The sequence below is a fragment of the Amblyraja radiata genome, chromosome 3 (genome assembly GCF_010909765.2).
Source record: "Amblyraja radiata isolate CabotCenter1 chromosome 3, sAmbRad1.1.pri, whole genome shotgun sequence".
NCBI lineage: Eukaryota > Metazoa > Chordata > Chondrichthyes > Rajiformes > Rajidae > Amblyraja > Amblyraja radiata.
The window spans coordinates 119,825,215-119,841,992 of NC_045958.1; the positions used below are offsets into that span (position 1 = coordinate 119,825,215).

General features: G+C 44.3%; 1 pseudogene; it reads right to left on the minus strand.

The window, feature by feature from the left end:
* Positions 1 to 7,947: 7,947 nt before the first annotated feature.
* Positions 7,948 to 8,066, minus strand: LOC116971617 (annotated as a pseudogene).
* Positions 8,067 to 16,778: the final 8,712 nt, after the last annotated feature.

Below are 16,778 nucleotides of genomic sequence, written 5' to 3' on the forward strand. Positions count from 1 at the left end.
CTGCCTATTACCCCTTGTTAAATAAAATTTTGGAGATAACATATTATTAGTTAATATTCTTGCCGTAGGTTTATCATAAAGTAGTTTAACCCATCTAATAAAATTCTCTCCCATATTAAATTTTTGGAGTACCTTATATAAAAACTGTCATTCTACCTGGTCAAATGCCTTCTCTGCATCCAGCGGAACAACTGAAATATCTTCAATATCCTCTTTGTGAGAGTACATTATATTGAAAAGCCTTCTCAAATTATTAAATGATTGTCTTTTGGGTATAAACCCCGTTTGATCCGGGTTTACCAATTTGTTAATATAATTATTCAGTCTTCTAGCTAGAATCTTTGCTAAGATTTTCTGATCCGTATTTAGAAGTGATATAGCTCTGTAAGAACCCGGTTCATCTAAATCTTTATCTTTTTTTGGTATAAGCGTTATTGTTGATTCTGCTAAAGTTTCTGGTAGTATATTTTCGGGAATAAGCCTGCATGTATAAGTTGAGTAATCTTGGTACAATTGACTCCTGAAATCGTTTATAAAACTCATTACTAAAACCATCTGGTCCTGGGGTTTTCCCATTTTTCAATGAGTTTATTATTTATTTTATTTCTTCACTAGTAATCCGTGCTCCTAATTCCTCTTGTTCTAAACTATCCAATTTAGGGAGGTTGCAATTATCTAAAAAATTTGTAATTTTACTATCATCTGTATTTATATTAGTTGTGTATAATTTATGATAAAAATTGGGCAAACCTTTTATTAATATCCTTTGGTAGTGTTAGAAGCTCACCCTTATCAGATTTAATTTTAGTGATAGTATTTTCCTTTTCTTGTTGCTTCAGTTGCCTCGCTAATAATTTATGTGGCTTATCCCCAAATTCGAAGTGTGCCTGTTTTGTAATTTGGAATAGTCTTATTACTCTTGCCGATAATATTCTATTGAGATTATATTTCAATAATGTTATCTTGTTATGTTTATCTATGGTTGGGTCAGTTGCATTGTCCAGTTCTAGTGATTTTATTTCCTGTTCTATCCGCTGAAGTTCTCTTTTATTTTCTTTATTTTAAAAACTTTGATAAGAGATTATAGCACCGCGAATGTATGCCTTAAAGGTTTCCCATAATAGCGATACCGAAATACCCGGTGTCTCATTTATCTCGAAAAAACTTTTTGTTTGTTCTTTTATATAATCATAACCCTGCGGGTTATTTAATATTTGTGCGTTGAATCTCCAAAAAGGTTTTATACCCGGCATTCCCTCGATTTTAAGTATAAAAGTCAGTGGTGAATGATCGGAAATAATACTATTATGATATGATGGTTTAGTCGTATACGGGATTAATTTTGTATCCAATAAGAAATAGTCAATTCTTGAATAAGTTTTATGAGCCGATGAGTAAAACGAATATTCCCTTCCACTTGAGTTTGCTATTCTCCAAACATCAGTTATGTTATTATTTTTTATATAATTATTTAAAAATTCACAGGTCTTAGTTTTAACAAGACGCTTCCCTACCTTTATTGATTTATCTAAATATGGGTCTATAACACAATTAAAATCTCCCCTCATTATTATAATTTGATAATTATGTTCTGCAATTATATCAACTATTTTCTTAAAAAATTGGGGGTTATCAAAATTAGGCGCATAAATATTTATCATAGTTAATGGTGTATTATAAATTTCTCCCGTGTCTATAACGTATCTTCCCTCTTTATCAGATATGGACTTCTTTAATTTAAAAGGTATACCTTTCCGAATTATAATGGCCGTGCCTCTTGCTTTAGAAGTGAATGCGGAATAGTAGGTTTGACCTATCCAGTTTGCCCTTAATCTGATCTGAGTTTGTTGTTTCAAATGCGTTTCTTGTAGGAAAGCAATATCCGTGTTTAATGATTTTAATTGTGCCAGAATGTTACCCCTCTTAATTGGCTCATTCGCACCTCTAATGTTCCAACTACAGAAAGTGAGACCTCCGGTGTTTATTCGACTTTTATCTTGCATTGGCTATTATTACCAGAATGTATGATTCATGTGATGCAGCCAGGTACCTCGAAATCCCGAGTCTAGGGTTGTCCTTCATAATTTCTGCACTAGTTTTACATCTCCTGGCACTATTAAACATAATTAAGGGAAAGAGAAAAACATAAAATGAAGTGTTCACAAAGATTGTTAAATCATACAACACATAATAGTGAATAAACAAAAAAAGTGAGTGTACGTTATCAAAAAAGCGATATCTTACAAAAAAGCCACCTATGGTGGCTAATATTAATTTTAAATTGACCTCCGTTGATGGAACATTTTTTAAACACTAATAACACATTTATTTTTCATTGATGGGAAGAATCCTCTGCACCTGATGAGCGGAGGACTGAGTAAGATGGCCAAAAATCACAGCCGTAAGTGGTAGCATTTTATCTAAAATCAATATAGTGCAAACAGGAAGTTGTCAAGTTTAGACAAACAACCATTTGCAGTGCCTTTTACTTCAACCCAAAACCCCCAAGCAACCATTTGAAGTGTTTTTTACTTCAACCCATAACCCCCAAGCAACCATTTGCAGTGCCTTTTCACTTCAACCCAAACCCCCCAAGTGTACACTTGGTCTCGCCAATGTATTGGTGGCCCCATCGCGAATACGAGATGGAGATTAAGGCCACAGGAGGTGCACTGAAGTTCCGTATCACCAGGAAGGACTTTCTGGTCCCTGGATCGATGTCAGGGAGGAAGTATGGCGAGAAGTGTTATCTCTCCCGATTGCTGTCTATTGTAACTCGCGCTCCCATGAAGGGCGAGGGAGGGGTAAGAATGAGGGGAGGAGAGTTGCTGTAGGAAAACAAAGATGAGGTATAGAGAGATCGAGTATTGAGGAACAGAACGAAGGGGAGACGGAACAGGGGGAAGAGTGGTGTATTGTGTATGAGAGGGTCGGAAGGTGGAAGAAAGAGATGCGGTCAGAGCGAAGGAGCGGGGATTGATTGTGAGGCAACATAGGGGCAAAGGTGGAGAGAGATGGGTCAGAGGGTTACAGTCAAAGCGAGGGAGTGATACTGAGGTAGTGGAGTATGAGGGGTAATATAGATTAGATTAGATTAGATTCAACTTTATTGTCATTGCACAAATACGAGTACAGGTACAACGAAATGCAGTTTAGCATCTAATCAGAGCTAAAAGTAGTACAATACTGGTTAAAACAATATGTACAATGTGGATCTAATTGATCTAGTACATAGGCAATTAAATATATACAGATAAAAGGGTATAAAAGATAGCTAGCGTCGGGCCTGTGAGTTCAGCAGGGTAATGGTATTTTGGAAGAAGCTGTTCCTCAGCCTGCTCGTGCGAGACCTGAGGCTCCTGTACCGCCTCCCTGATGGGAGGAGGGCAAATAGTCCATGGTTGGGGTGCGAGGGGTCCTTAATGATTTTCCCAGCCCGTCTCAGACACCGTGTGTGGTGAAGGGCATCCATGGCAGGGAGCGGGGCACCGATGATGTGATGGGTGGTTTTCACCACCCGTTGCAGTGCCTTCCTGTCAGCTGTCGTGCAGCTGCTGTACCATACCGTGAAGCAGGTGGTCAGGAAGCTTTCAATGGTACAGCGGTAGAAGTTGGACAGGATCTGGGGGGACAGGTGAACTTTCTTAAGCCTCCTCAGAAAGTAGAGGTGCTGCTGCGCCTTTTTAATCAGTTTGGTGGTGTTGAGGGACCAGGACAGATCTTCTGAGATATGTACCCCGAGGAATTTGTAGTTGGAGACGCGCTCCACCTCAGTCCCGTTTATGTGGATGGGGGTATGTCTGCCACCTCTGGTCTTCCGGAAGTCTACGATGATTTCCTTCGTCTTCTTTGAGTTGAGGACGAGGTTGTTATTGGTACACCAGGCTGCCAGGTGCTGGACCTCCTCCCTGTAGGCTGATTCGTTATTGTCCCTGATCAGTCCTACCACCGTGGTGTCATCTGCAAATTTTATGATGGCGTTGGAGCCATACTTAGGGAAGTCATGGGTGAAGAGGGAGTAGAGGAGAGGGCTGAGCACACAGCCCTGTGGTTCAGTGTCAGAGGAGGTGAGGTTGTTGATCCTAACAGACTGTGGTCTGTTGGTGAGGAAATCCAGTGTCCAATTGCAGAGGGAGGTGGTGATGCCGAGTCCACTGAGTTTGGTGATCAAGTTGGCGGGGATGACAGTATTAAATGCGGAGCTGAAGTCGTTGAACAACAACCTGAGGTAGGATTTGTTATTGTCCAGGTGGGTGAGGGCAGAGAGTAGGGCCGCAGATATGGCATCCTCTGTTGATCTGTTGGGCCGGTAGGCAAACTGATGGGGGTCCAGTGTGGGGGGGAGGCTGGCTTTGAGGTGAGCCAGGATCAGTCTCTCAAAGCACTTCGCGGTGACGGGGGTGAGTGCCACTGGGCGAAAGTCGTTGAGACTCCCTGAAGCTGACTGTTTGGGCACTGGCACGATGGTTGTGGTCTTGAGGCAAGTAGGGACGACACCCTGGGCCAGTGGCAGATTGAAAATGTCAGTGAAGACCAGGGATAGTTGTCCAGCACATGCCCTGGGCACACGTCCGGGGATGCCATCGGGGCCGGCAGTTTTGTGCTCATTCACCTTGCTCAGTGCATCTTGTACAGCAGAGGTGGAGAGACTGAGGGATTGTTCATTCGGGGGTGGGGCAGCTTTGATGGCTGGTGTTTTATTGTCCCGGTCAAACGAGCATAGAAATAGTTTAGCTCGTCAGGAAGGGAGACGTTGACTGGGGGGGGGGGGGGGGTTAACTTTATTGTAGTCGGTAATGGACTTGATGCCTTGCCACATGCGTCTGGGGTCGGAGTTGTTTTGTAAATGCTCCTCGATCTGCCGTTTGTATTTGAGTTTTGCGCTCCTGATTCCTTTTTTCAGGTTGGCCCTGGATGAGCTGTATTCCTCAGCGTCGCCAGATCTGAGGAGAGATGGGTTGGTAGATGGCTGGGCGCAGAGAGGATGGAAAGAACGGAATGACAGTTCAGATAGAGTGAGAGGGATATGGAAAGAAAAAAGATATAGTGAAGAGAGCTATGCTGTATCATTCATTGGCCTGCACTATGTACGTTTTGGACAAGTCTGAGGTGCCAATGTTTCTTTTCGCGGTGGGTCTTCAATCTGTGGGATGAAGGCAGAGGATTTTATTGTCCAAAGTAAAGTTAGATACATTTCAGGTAAGCGAGCAATTGATGGTTACAAGGGTCGTCTGATATGTAGGGTTGAGGTTAGAATCAGATAAGTCCCGTTCATATAGAATGGAAAAGCAGAGTGGTTAGAGGCGATCTGTTGATATTCCTCAGCCTGGAGACTGAAATGGGGAAGTTGACCTGAGTTTGAAAAATTATCCCGTTTGCTGGAACAATGCCGCTACGATTTTAAATCAAGCAATATCGACACAATTCCCAGTCTTTGTAGTTTCTCAATCAATTCCCTGAATTAATCAAAACCTGTCACAGCGGGGATTTCAGTTCGTTTATGTCATTTGTTTGCGAAGTATTTCAGAAACTATATTTTTAGCTCTGTTGAAACGTCATTGTCCCGGTGGAGATGATAAATTGTATAAAGTATCCGGTAGTTTTCAACACGAGTGTTTGATTTCGGTAGATTACCGGTTACACACAGGGACACATAGCAGAGCAGAGAAAAATGCTTCGGGAATATCGGGAATATCGAAGTGTCGAAAAAATCTTGTACGTGGTCATTGCTATCGTTGGAGTCCCTGGTGAGTGAGCAGAACCATTCAAGTTTTATAGATCTGTGTGTTAACCCATGTTGACTTGATTCTGATCAGGTTGCAAGCAACTAAAATGATCGTTTGAGGCAGACAGGTGGGGCATAATCGGAGCCGGATCTGACAGTGTTAAACTTGGAGCCACGCAACATTCTTGCTTTTTAGTACAGCCAGTTTCACCCCCGGTAAAATGTGTTGAGTAAAGCCTGTTCCTTTCTCTTTCTGCAGTGACTTTAGTGGCGATTGTAATCTTGACCCGTGGAAAGTGCGGCCTCTCCACTTGCACCACTCGCTATTTGGTGGCCATGGCAACGGCGGATCTACTGGTCCTTATTATCGAGGTCGTTATGTTTCAGATCCGATCTAATTACTTTCCCTGGAGTTTCCTGTCCATCAACCCTGTTTGCAGAGTTATCTTTGTTCTGGCGATTGCAGCTTCAGACTGTTCTGTCTGGTTCACCGTCACTTTCACCTTTGATCGATTTGTTGCCATTTGTTGTCAGAAGCTGAAAACCAAATATTGCACCGGGAAAACTGCGGCGGTGGTTCTCGAAATAACTGGTGTTCTGCTGTGTTTGAAAAACATTCCCCACTATTTCACATACGAATCCGTGAGTATCATCAACAATGTCCATTGGTTCTGTGTACCGATTGACAGTTATTACACTGAGCCCGGGTGGGTGGCATTTGACTGGTTTGATACGGTTGTAACTCCGCTCTTCCCTTTCACTGTAATCCTGCTGCTCAACGCTCTAACAGTCCGGCACATTTTAGTTGCCATTCGGGTTCGTGAGGGGCTGAGGGGTGCGAGCAAAGGGAAGATCCGCTGTGACCCGCAGATGGAGAGCAGGAGGAGGTCTGTGGTTTTACTCTTCACCATCTCCGGCAGCTTCATCCTCTTGTGGCTAACGGCGGTTGTAAACTTCATCTTTTATCAGATCACGGGAATTGGAACAGATATGAAAGATTCTGAATGGATTTTTAACGACGTCGGTTATTTAATGAGGAATCTCAGCTGCTGCACGAACACATTTATTTACGCGGTGACCCAGTCCAGGTTTAGAGAGCAGGTGAAGAGCGCGGTGAAATATCCAGTCACCGCAGTGCTTCGGATCATTAATAAATGTACTCCCTGAGCGCATCCCAAAGTCCGGGCTCCGGATCCCGACGTACACCGCCGGATCCTCCAGGTCTCAGTCGCAGGCGCATGACCCCATCGTAGGCCCCGCTCCCGGACCTCAAACCCGTTATAGCGACATCGATCAAATTCCCCAATCGGCCTATCTCTCACCACAGTGGGGACCGGCCTGGGGTGAACTCAACCCTGGGATCGATCGTTCCATCTCCCTTTTGCATCAGGTCTGTGCTAGGCTCAGCCGTAGGACCAATCATCCCATCATCGTCCGCAACATGACCATGAAAGGGATCGGTTAGAACTGCCTCTTGCATCATTATCCAATCTGCCACAGTTTAGTTTAGTTTTTATTGGCACGTGTGTCGAGGTAACGTGAAACATTTTATATTGCGTGCTATCCAGTCAGGGGGGAAACATCTAATCAAGCCGACCACAGTACACAGATATGATGTAAATGGTATCGCGATTAATTTGAGATAAAGTCCGGTTGAAGACAGTTCGAATGTCCCCATTGAGGTAGATGAAAGGTGAAGACTTTGCTTGTGAGAGGATTGTTCAGTTGCCGGTAAACAGCTGAGTAGACACTGTCCCTGAATCTGGATACTGCGTTGTGTGGCTGCTGAACCCTTTGCCAGGGGGCATTGTCGGATCTCCCCCCCCCCCCCCCCCCCCCCCCCCCTCCTGAGGGTGGTCCACCTCGAAATCCGCTGGGCATCCATATTACGAGATCGATTTCATCTACACCACACCAACACTTCAGCACCTCCTGTTTCTCGTTTAATTTCCAATGTTGGGCAGTGCACACCCCTTCTCGCTATCCACACACATCATATGTGCGGCGGGTTTGCAGTTCCTTTGTTCCTTTGCTCGGTCTGTATAATAAAGGCATGACTGGAAGACCCTCAGCTTGTGATTCTTTAATACAAATAAATGTAGCACAGGTCTCGGAGCGGTTTCTCCAAGGCACTGGTCATTGTACATCGCCCACCTGTGAGGGAGAGAGTGGGAGAGACGACAAAGGGCTAAGTGCGAGCGGTGTAATATATGGTGAATAAAAGTCTCCGGCACCTGATAATTCCAGGCGATCTCCCATCCAAGTACTAATTAAGACTGAGTCTGCTTAGCTTCCGAGATCAGACGAGATGGGTCGTTTTCAGGCTAGTATGGCCGTAGATATTCTCTGCCCACTTCTCCTCACACTTAACCCTGCGTCCACACACGGGCAGGCTGCCTGCATTTCTCAATTCACAGAACTATTGAGAGTTGCGGGCAGCTTGCCCGTGTGTTATCGCGGGTTAAGGGTGGGGGGAACCGGGTGCTGAATGTCCACGGTACCATACGATCGCTAGCATGCGATCGATCAATCGTGCTCGGATGTGGCCTTTCAACATTTGGTGCAGAACAAAGTGCGTCAGCAAATCAACGGGTCTGACAGAAATTTGGCGGAAAATTGTCAATTTTTCTGAACCGGACAGACAAGATAAAGGAGGGTGGTGGGAATGTTGGAGGGGTTCGATAATTCAATGCTTTTACCATTGGCTGGTATGTTACCCATTGAATATAATTCATGAAGGGGGGTGGGGAGGGGAAGGGAGACAGACAGACAGACAGACAGACAGACAGACAGACAGACAGACAGACAGACAGACAGACAGACAGACAGACAGACAGACAGACAGACAGACAGACAGACAGACAGACAGACAGAGAACCACTGGATCGACAGGCCAATTCCGCTGTTCCTCCGTGGGATGTTCTATATTTAGTGTCGTTTAGTTTGGCGATACAGCATGGAATGAGGCCCTTCGGCCCACCTAGTCCGCACTGACCACGGTCCTTGAACACTACATTCCCAAACACAATTGGCCTCACGTCTACTATCTCGCCTTCCATTTATCAACAAGGCTGCATTCTGCCACTCTCATCATCCCTGAGGTAAAAGGTAGAATGCAGCAGTAGTGTTCAATCGAAAGAGAGATGGGAAGATAGAGTGTGAATTGAGAAAGAGTGAGAAAGATGGAAGGTGGAAAGGAAAAAAAAAGAAAGAATATGTCCGCAAGCACACACGGTTGGAGCTCCGAGATCGATCCCTGGCAAAGTGACCGCTAGCTCCGCCATTGTAAGTCGCAGGCAGCCGCGGTGGAGCTCTCAAAATCGGTCTCCTGCAAATGCCGCCAACTCCCCGAAGTTAGGCTGCAGTATGGACGGAGATACGATAAGGAAAAAAGATCACATCTCCGCCGAGGTACAGCCCACACATAAAACAAGCTCCATAACACTAAAACCACCCATACACACACTGTTAAAACATAAAGAAGGAAGGAACAGACAGACTGTTGGAGAGGCGCCACCCGGTAGAATATGTCTTCATGCACGAACGTTCTCTCCCTTTTACTACCTCTCTTTGTCTTCCCAAATTGCAGAGTTGTCCCCAAACTCCGCCTTCCGAGAATTTCTAAACATGCGCCAACACAGATGACCTGGTCTCAATGTGGAATACTGGTGTTTTGTTTATTTGTGACAACTTTTTAAAAGTCTGTAAATAGCTTTCTCTGAAATCACAATTTAAAGTGCACCAAGTTATATTGTAAACATGTTTGCAACGTACGTTTCTTCTGGATACCTCCAACACGCCCGAAATACATTCTTGTACTTGTTCGTGCTCTGCTATTTCCACATTACCTAACAAGTCTCAACTCCTGACTGTCTGGTGTTTAAACCTGGATAGAGTCAGTTATTGAGACAGTGCGCTATTGAATGTTCGAATTGACGTCCGTGTATTTTATGTCGAAATTGCAGGTGAAGAATGCAAACCAATTCGCTGTTCACAGTCTCCGTGAACACATTGGACTTCCACAACAAATGCCAGATTTTGATGAACTGCCCGCTCCTCTAAACACTAAACATCATCACATCCCCTTCTTATGTAACTGTAAATCATTCCAAAAATAACTTGTAGTTGATGAGAGCTGTCTGACATTTGTCTGACATTCAGTCAGAAACAGGTGAATTGATCATGGGGAACAAGGACATGGCAAACAAATTCAATAACTACTTTGGTTCTGTCTTCACTAAGGAAGACATAAATAATCTGCCGGGAATAGCAGGGGACCGGGGATCAAATGAGATGGAGGAACTGAGTGAAATCCAGGGCATCGGAAATGTCATCGTTCTTCAGGGAACGGGGATTCCCCTCCGCCACCATAGATGAGGCTCACACCAGGGTCTCATCCATACCCCGTAACACTGCTCTCTCTCCCCATCCCCGCACACGCAACAAGGGCAGAGTCCCTCTGGTCCTCACCTTTCACCCCACCAGCCGGCAAATACAACACATAATCCTCCGCCATTTCCGCCACCTCCAACGTGACCCCACCACTCGCCACATCTTCCCATCTCCCCCCATGTCTGCCTTCCGCAAAGACCGCTCCCTCCGCAACTCCCTCGTCAAGTCTTCCCTTCCCTCCCGCACCACCCCCTCCCCGGGCACTTTCCGTTGCAACCGCAAGAAATGCAACACCTGTCCCTTCACCTCCCCCCTCGACTCCATTCAAGGTCCCAAGCAGTCGTTCCAGGTGCGACAAAGGTTCACCTGTATCTCCTCCAACCTCATCTACTGCATCCGCTGCTCTAGATGTCAGCTAATTTACATCGGTGAGACCAAGCGTAGGTTGGGTGACCGTTTCGCCGAACACCCCCGCTCAGTCCGCCTTAACCTACCTGACCTCCCGGTGGCTCAGCACTTCAACTCCCCCTCCCATTCCCAATCCGACCTCTCTGTCCTGGGTCTCCTCCATTGCCAGAGTGAGCAACAGCGGAAATTGGAGGAACAGCACCTCATATTCCGTCTGGGGTCCTTGCGCCCTTATGGCATCAACATTGAATTCCCCCAATTTGGCTAGCCTGTGCTGTCCCCTCCCCTTCCTTCACCCTCTAGCTGTCTCCTCCCACCCTCCCATCCGCCCGCCCTCGGGCTCCTCCTCCTCCCTTTTTCCTTCTTTCTTTCCCCACCCCCCATCAGTCTGAAGAAGGGTTTCGGCCCGAAACGTCGCCTATTTCCTTCGCTCCATAGATGCTGCTGCACCCGCTGAGTTCCTCCAGCAATTTTGTGTACCTCCGAGTGAAATCCAGGTTAGCCGGGAAGTGGAGTTAGGTAAATTGAATGGATTAAAGACCGATAAATCCCCAGGACCAGATAGGCAGCATCCCAGAGTACTTAAGGAAGTAGCCCCAGAAATAGTGGATGCATTAGTGATAATTTTTCAAAACTCTTTAGATTCTGGAGCAGTTCCTGAGGATTGGAGGGTAGCTAATGTAACCCCACTTTTTAAAAAGGGAGGGAGAGAGAAAACGGGGAATTACAGACCAGTTAATCCAACGTCGGTAGTTGGGAAACTGCTAGAATCAGTTATTAAAGATGGGATAGCAGCACATTTGGAAAGTGGTGAAATTATTGGACAAAGTCATCATGGGTTTATGAAAGGTAAATCATGTCTGACAAATCTTATAGAATTTTTCGAGGATGTAACTAGATGAGTGGATAAGGGGAACCAGTGGATGTGTTATATCTGGACTTTCACAAGGCTTTCGACAAGGTCCCACATAAGAGATTAGTATGCAAACCTAAAGCACACGGTATTGGGGGTTCAGTATTGATGTGGATAGAGAACTGGCTGACAGACAGGAAGCAGAGTAGGAGTAAACGGGTCCTTTTCAGAATGGCAGGCAGTGACTAGTGGGGAACCGCAAGGCTTAGTGCTGGGACCCCAACTATTTACAATATATATTAATGTATATTGTAACTGACATGACCTGAAGCTGGGGGGCAGTGTTAGCTGTGAGGAGGATGCTAGGAGGCTGCAAGGTAACTTGGATAGGTTGGGTGAATGAGCAAATTCATGGCAGATGCAGTATAATGTGGATAAATGTGAGGTTATCCGCTTTGGTGGCTAAAACAGGAAAGTAGACTATTATCTGAATGATGACCGATTAGGGAAAGGGGAGATGCAACGAGACCTGGGTGTCATGGTACACCAGTCATTGAAAGTAGGCATGCAGGTGTAGCAGGCAGTGAAGAAAGCGAATGTTATGTTAGCATTCATAGCAAAAGGATTTGAGTATAGGAGTAGGGAGGTTCTACTGCAGTTGTACAGGGTCTTGGTGAGACCACACCTGAAGTATTGCTTACAGTTTTGGTCTCCTAATCTGAGAAAAGACATTGTTGCCATAGAAGGAGTAGAGAGAAGGTTCACCAGACTGATTCCTGGGATGGCAGGGCTTTCATATGAAGAAAGACTGGATAGACTCGGCTTGTACTCGCTAGAATTTAGAAGATTGAGGGGGGATCTTATAGAAACTTACAACATTCTTAAGGGGTTGGTCAGGCTAGATGCAGGAAGATTGTTCCCGATGTTGGGGAAGTCCAGAACAAGGGGTCACAGTTTAAGGATAAGGGGGATGTTTTTTTGGACTGAGATGAGAAAAACATTTTTCACACAGAGAGTGGTGAATCTCTGGAATTCTCTGCCACAGAAGGTAGTTGAGGCCAATTCATTGGCTATATTTAAGAGGGCGTTAGATGTGGCCCTTGTGGCTAAAGGGATCATGCGGTATGGAGGGAAGGCAGGTACAGAACACTGAGTGGATGGTCAGCCATGATCTTTTTGAATGGCGGTGCATGCTCGAATGGCCGAATGGTCTACTCCTGCACCTATTTTCTATGTTTCTATGTTTCTATGACATCGACATATCAAATACAACATTTTGTGGGAATGATTTATGGGTATGGATTCAGGAAAGAGCAAAGTTAAAGGATAGAGCATGAAAATAAAATCCCTGGAAACGAGATTAGCTAAGATTATAACGATAGTGGATAGCGATTCATTCAGGTACATTTGTCTCAAAATAATCGCTGTCGATATTGAGCATGTGAATGTTTTCATTCATATATTGGTCCGGGCTTTGAAAAGTAAGTGTTAGTGGGAGCCATAACGCCTAAAGTAGGAAGTTGCAAGGCAAATGTTCGCATGGGAGCACAGCTTGCAGTGTCATAGAGGCAAGTACCGTATGGCCATAGGCAACTCTGCCCAACCTATCCATGCTGGCCAATTTGCATTTTGGGTTCGAACTATTTACCTGCATTTAGCTCATAATCCTCCAAATTTGATCCACCCATTCGTCTTCTTAAATTTTGCATTGTAATTCGAATGTATATCCACTTGTATACCTTACCCTGGTGACTCCTTCCAGAAACGGTCTGCACGGCGAGAGAAAAAATGGCCGGTGAGTTCCCTAATAAATCTCTCCCATCCTAAATTTAGACTATGCTTATTAGATTCAGAACCCTCTGCTCTGTGAAAAAATACATCAGCGTTCATATTTTCTCCACACACACACTTCAGGATCTTCTGTGCTATACTGCTCAGCATCCTACGTTTGAAACAATAAATACATCCCTGCCTGTCAGCATTTCGTAGAAGTTGTTCAATCGTGCAAGTCCCGGTAAAGGAGACGAAATGCTGGAATGTGGAGCGTAATCTGGGCAACACGATTTTTTTTGGGAAGGAGATAGAAACGCTGAGACCGGAGTTGGGAACATACAAGGTTGGAGGCTCTGCCGAAGATTGAAGTTTAATTGGGAAAGAGATAGATGCTGGGAATTTGGACAGATCCGATGTGACCAATACATCGGCGAGACCAAGCGTACATTCAGCGACCATTCCCGCACACTCTTTCAGCAATGGCCTACAGGATCACTCGTTTGCTATCAATTTTGAATTTGGTTGCACTTTTCATGTTTTTGGTTTCACTTTTCATGATTCCTATAATATAGCTGGTGTACCGGCTGTGTTGTGTACGTCAAGGCTGCGGTGTAGGGATTACACTTTACTGATAGCATGGTGTGAGGGGTGGGGGGGGGGGGGGGGGGGATAAGAACATTGAAAACAGGTGCAGGATGTGGCCATTTGGCCCTTCGAGCCTGCTCCTCCATGCATTGTGATCATTAGGCTGTGGGCCGAGGAGCTTTATTCCAGTGTTTTGTGACCCAAGTCACAGAATTACATTAAATTTTCACATATTGTGTAAAAATATTATATAAATTACCCCTGAAACTCGTCATGAACAAGACTTGCACATTTTTTATTAAATTAGAGAAAAAACAGAAAATATTCGGGTATTTTTAGTCCAATCAAAGCACGTTTAACATTGAGTTGTATGCCAGTTGGCCAGTCACTCGCTTTGTTTCAGGCTAGCTAGGCAGGAAGCACACAACATGGCTGAGAGGACGTCACTGGTGCCTGTTTTACTGGAAATTCCGATGAAGGTTCTTTCTAGTTCTGTGGAATACATGCCGTGGAAACTTGCAGCACTGTAATTGAATTTAGTGAGAAAAGCATTAAGAAGTCTGAAGAATGTGCAGCTAAGTGGATAGAAGTGGAAGAAAGTTTTGAAAGCAAAGTCCCTGCTGAGGTGCTGTAACACAAACAAGACAGCCAGGAATCAACTCTAACGGAAAGGTAAGATCTAAAGTCTGAATTTATGAAAATCTATCTATATGGACTTTAATTAATTTAATTGCACCCTTTTATAATGTGAAAAAATGAGATTTGGAGGCTGTATATTCACTCATTCATTCATTCACTCATTCAGTCACTCATTCACTCATATTCATTCATTCACTCACTCACTCACTCACTCACTCACTCACTCACTCACTCACTCACTCACTCACTCATTCATTCGCACTCAATCATTCACTCATTCACTCACTCATTCATTCACTCACTCATTCACTCATTCATTCATTCATTCATTCATTCACTCACTCACTCACTCACTCACTCACTCACTCACTCATTAATTCATTCATTAATTCATTCACTCACTCATTCATGAAGTTGAGGGCCTAAACAAAGTGTATCCATAACACAGTAAATAGTAAGATTAAACGAGAACTTACCAGTTTGAAGTTTGATCGTTATTTTATGAGGAGTAACGTTGAGGGATTACGTGAAGAACCCCGCCAGGACGCATGCGTGACATTCTTCAAAGCAGCGGTGTGAAATCACAGATAACTGTAATGACTAAACATAGTAAGATTAGAGAAGAGATACCAGTTGAGTATATGATCAAGGGTGGGAGCGGAGGGCACGTAATCCCTCAACGTTACTCCTCATAAAATAACGATCAAACTTCAAACTGGTAAGTTCTCGTTTAATCTTACTATTTTATTTCGGAGTCACGTGAGTGACTACGTGAAGATTTTAAAGCTCTGTGATTTCATGCCGTGGAAACGAGTCCATGCATCACATCTGCCTTGATTATGGGGAGAATAGTGTTAACATCATTAGACATCAACACGATATTGAAAACCCAACGATAAATATATTAACACCAAATTATAGCCCCTATTTATGGGGTAAATTATATTACAGAACTTAAAATTGTTTCTGCAAATGTTCCAGGTTCAATGACTGGTTTGTTATAAAATCGTTGGAAAGTTTTCTCCATTGACCATCCTGCTGTCTTGAGGATTTGGTCCATAGGAACATCCAACTTCATAGCTGCCGATGTAGCGGCAGCCCTGGTGGAGTGAGATTTAAAAATGCTAGTGTCTACTCCAGCCTTTATTAGGACCTGTTTTAGCCATCTAGAGATGGTCTGGACTGTCACTGTTTTGAGTGGCTGTTTGTAGCTGATTAAAAGTGACAATTCTTTCCCTCTGATGCTCTTAGTATACTCCATATATAATAGTAAGTGTGTTACAATACAGAGACGATCATCTGTCGGGTAGGCCCTGAATTCTGTTTTTAGGCCTGCTGACCCCTGTCTGTTTTGTTTGACTAATTCATTGATGTGAAAAGTTAAATTTTCAGATGAAATAGTCATGTTGTCCAGCCTTAGTTTCTGTAGTGACTGGACCCTATGTGCCGTGACCAAGGCCATCAGCATGACTGTTTTCATAGTCAGTTTCTGTAGGGACAGAGCTGTAGCTGGAGACCAGTTTCTTAACATGGTCAGTACAATGCTCACATCCCATATTTGGGAGTACCTGGTTCTTGGGGGGTTAACATTAAAAATGCCCCTCATGAGTTTGGTTACCAGGGTGTGTCCCAACAGAATGCCGCTCTGTTCCTTGCAACAGGTATGTTGACAGAGCACTTCTGGCGCAGTTGATGGCACTATGACTGAGCCTCTCATCGTAATGGAGGCTTGCCAGGAATTCCAGAACAGGCGGGATGTTCATAGATCTGTGGGTGATCTTTCCTTTGTTACTGGATGGACCAGTAAATTAGGTCTATGATGGATGGTGATGCATGGTTCTAATACCATGTCTAGTATCACCGGGAACCATGGTTGAGTAGGCCAATCGGGTACTATCAAAATACCAGACGCAGAGACTTGCTGTATTTCCCTTAATACCCGACTGATGAGGCAGAAAGGAGGGAATGCATAAATAAACAATTTCCCCCAATGCAGCGAAAATGCATCTGTTGCCGCTGCCCCAGGGTCTGGTTCCCATGAAACATAATTTGATAACTGGTGATTGAGCCTGGATGCGAAAAGATCGATATCTGGTGTTCCATACCGTACTGTAATTTCAGCAAATACATTTTTATCCAACATCCATTCAGTGTTTTCATTGAATTTGCGTGACCTGGTGTCTGCCACTAAATTTAGTTTACCTGGTAAGTAGGTAGCTGATATCCAAATATCTGTCAGGATACACCATTGCCAAATTGTGTTGGCCAGATTGTCACATGATGTCGATTTGTTTCCACCCATATGGTTGATATATGCTACTACGGTGGTGTTGTCAATTTGTAGTCTAACATGCTGGTGATTTAACCCAGAACAATATGACTTAAGGCCATGGAATGCAATTA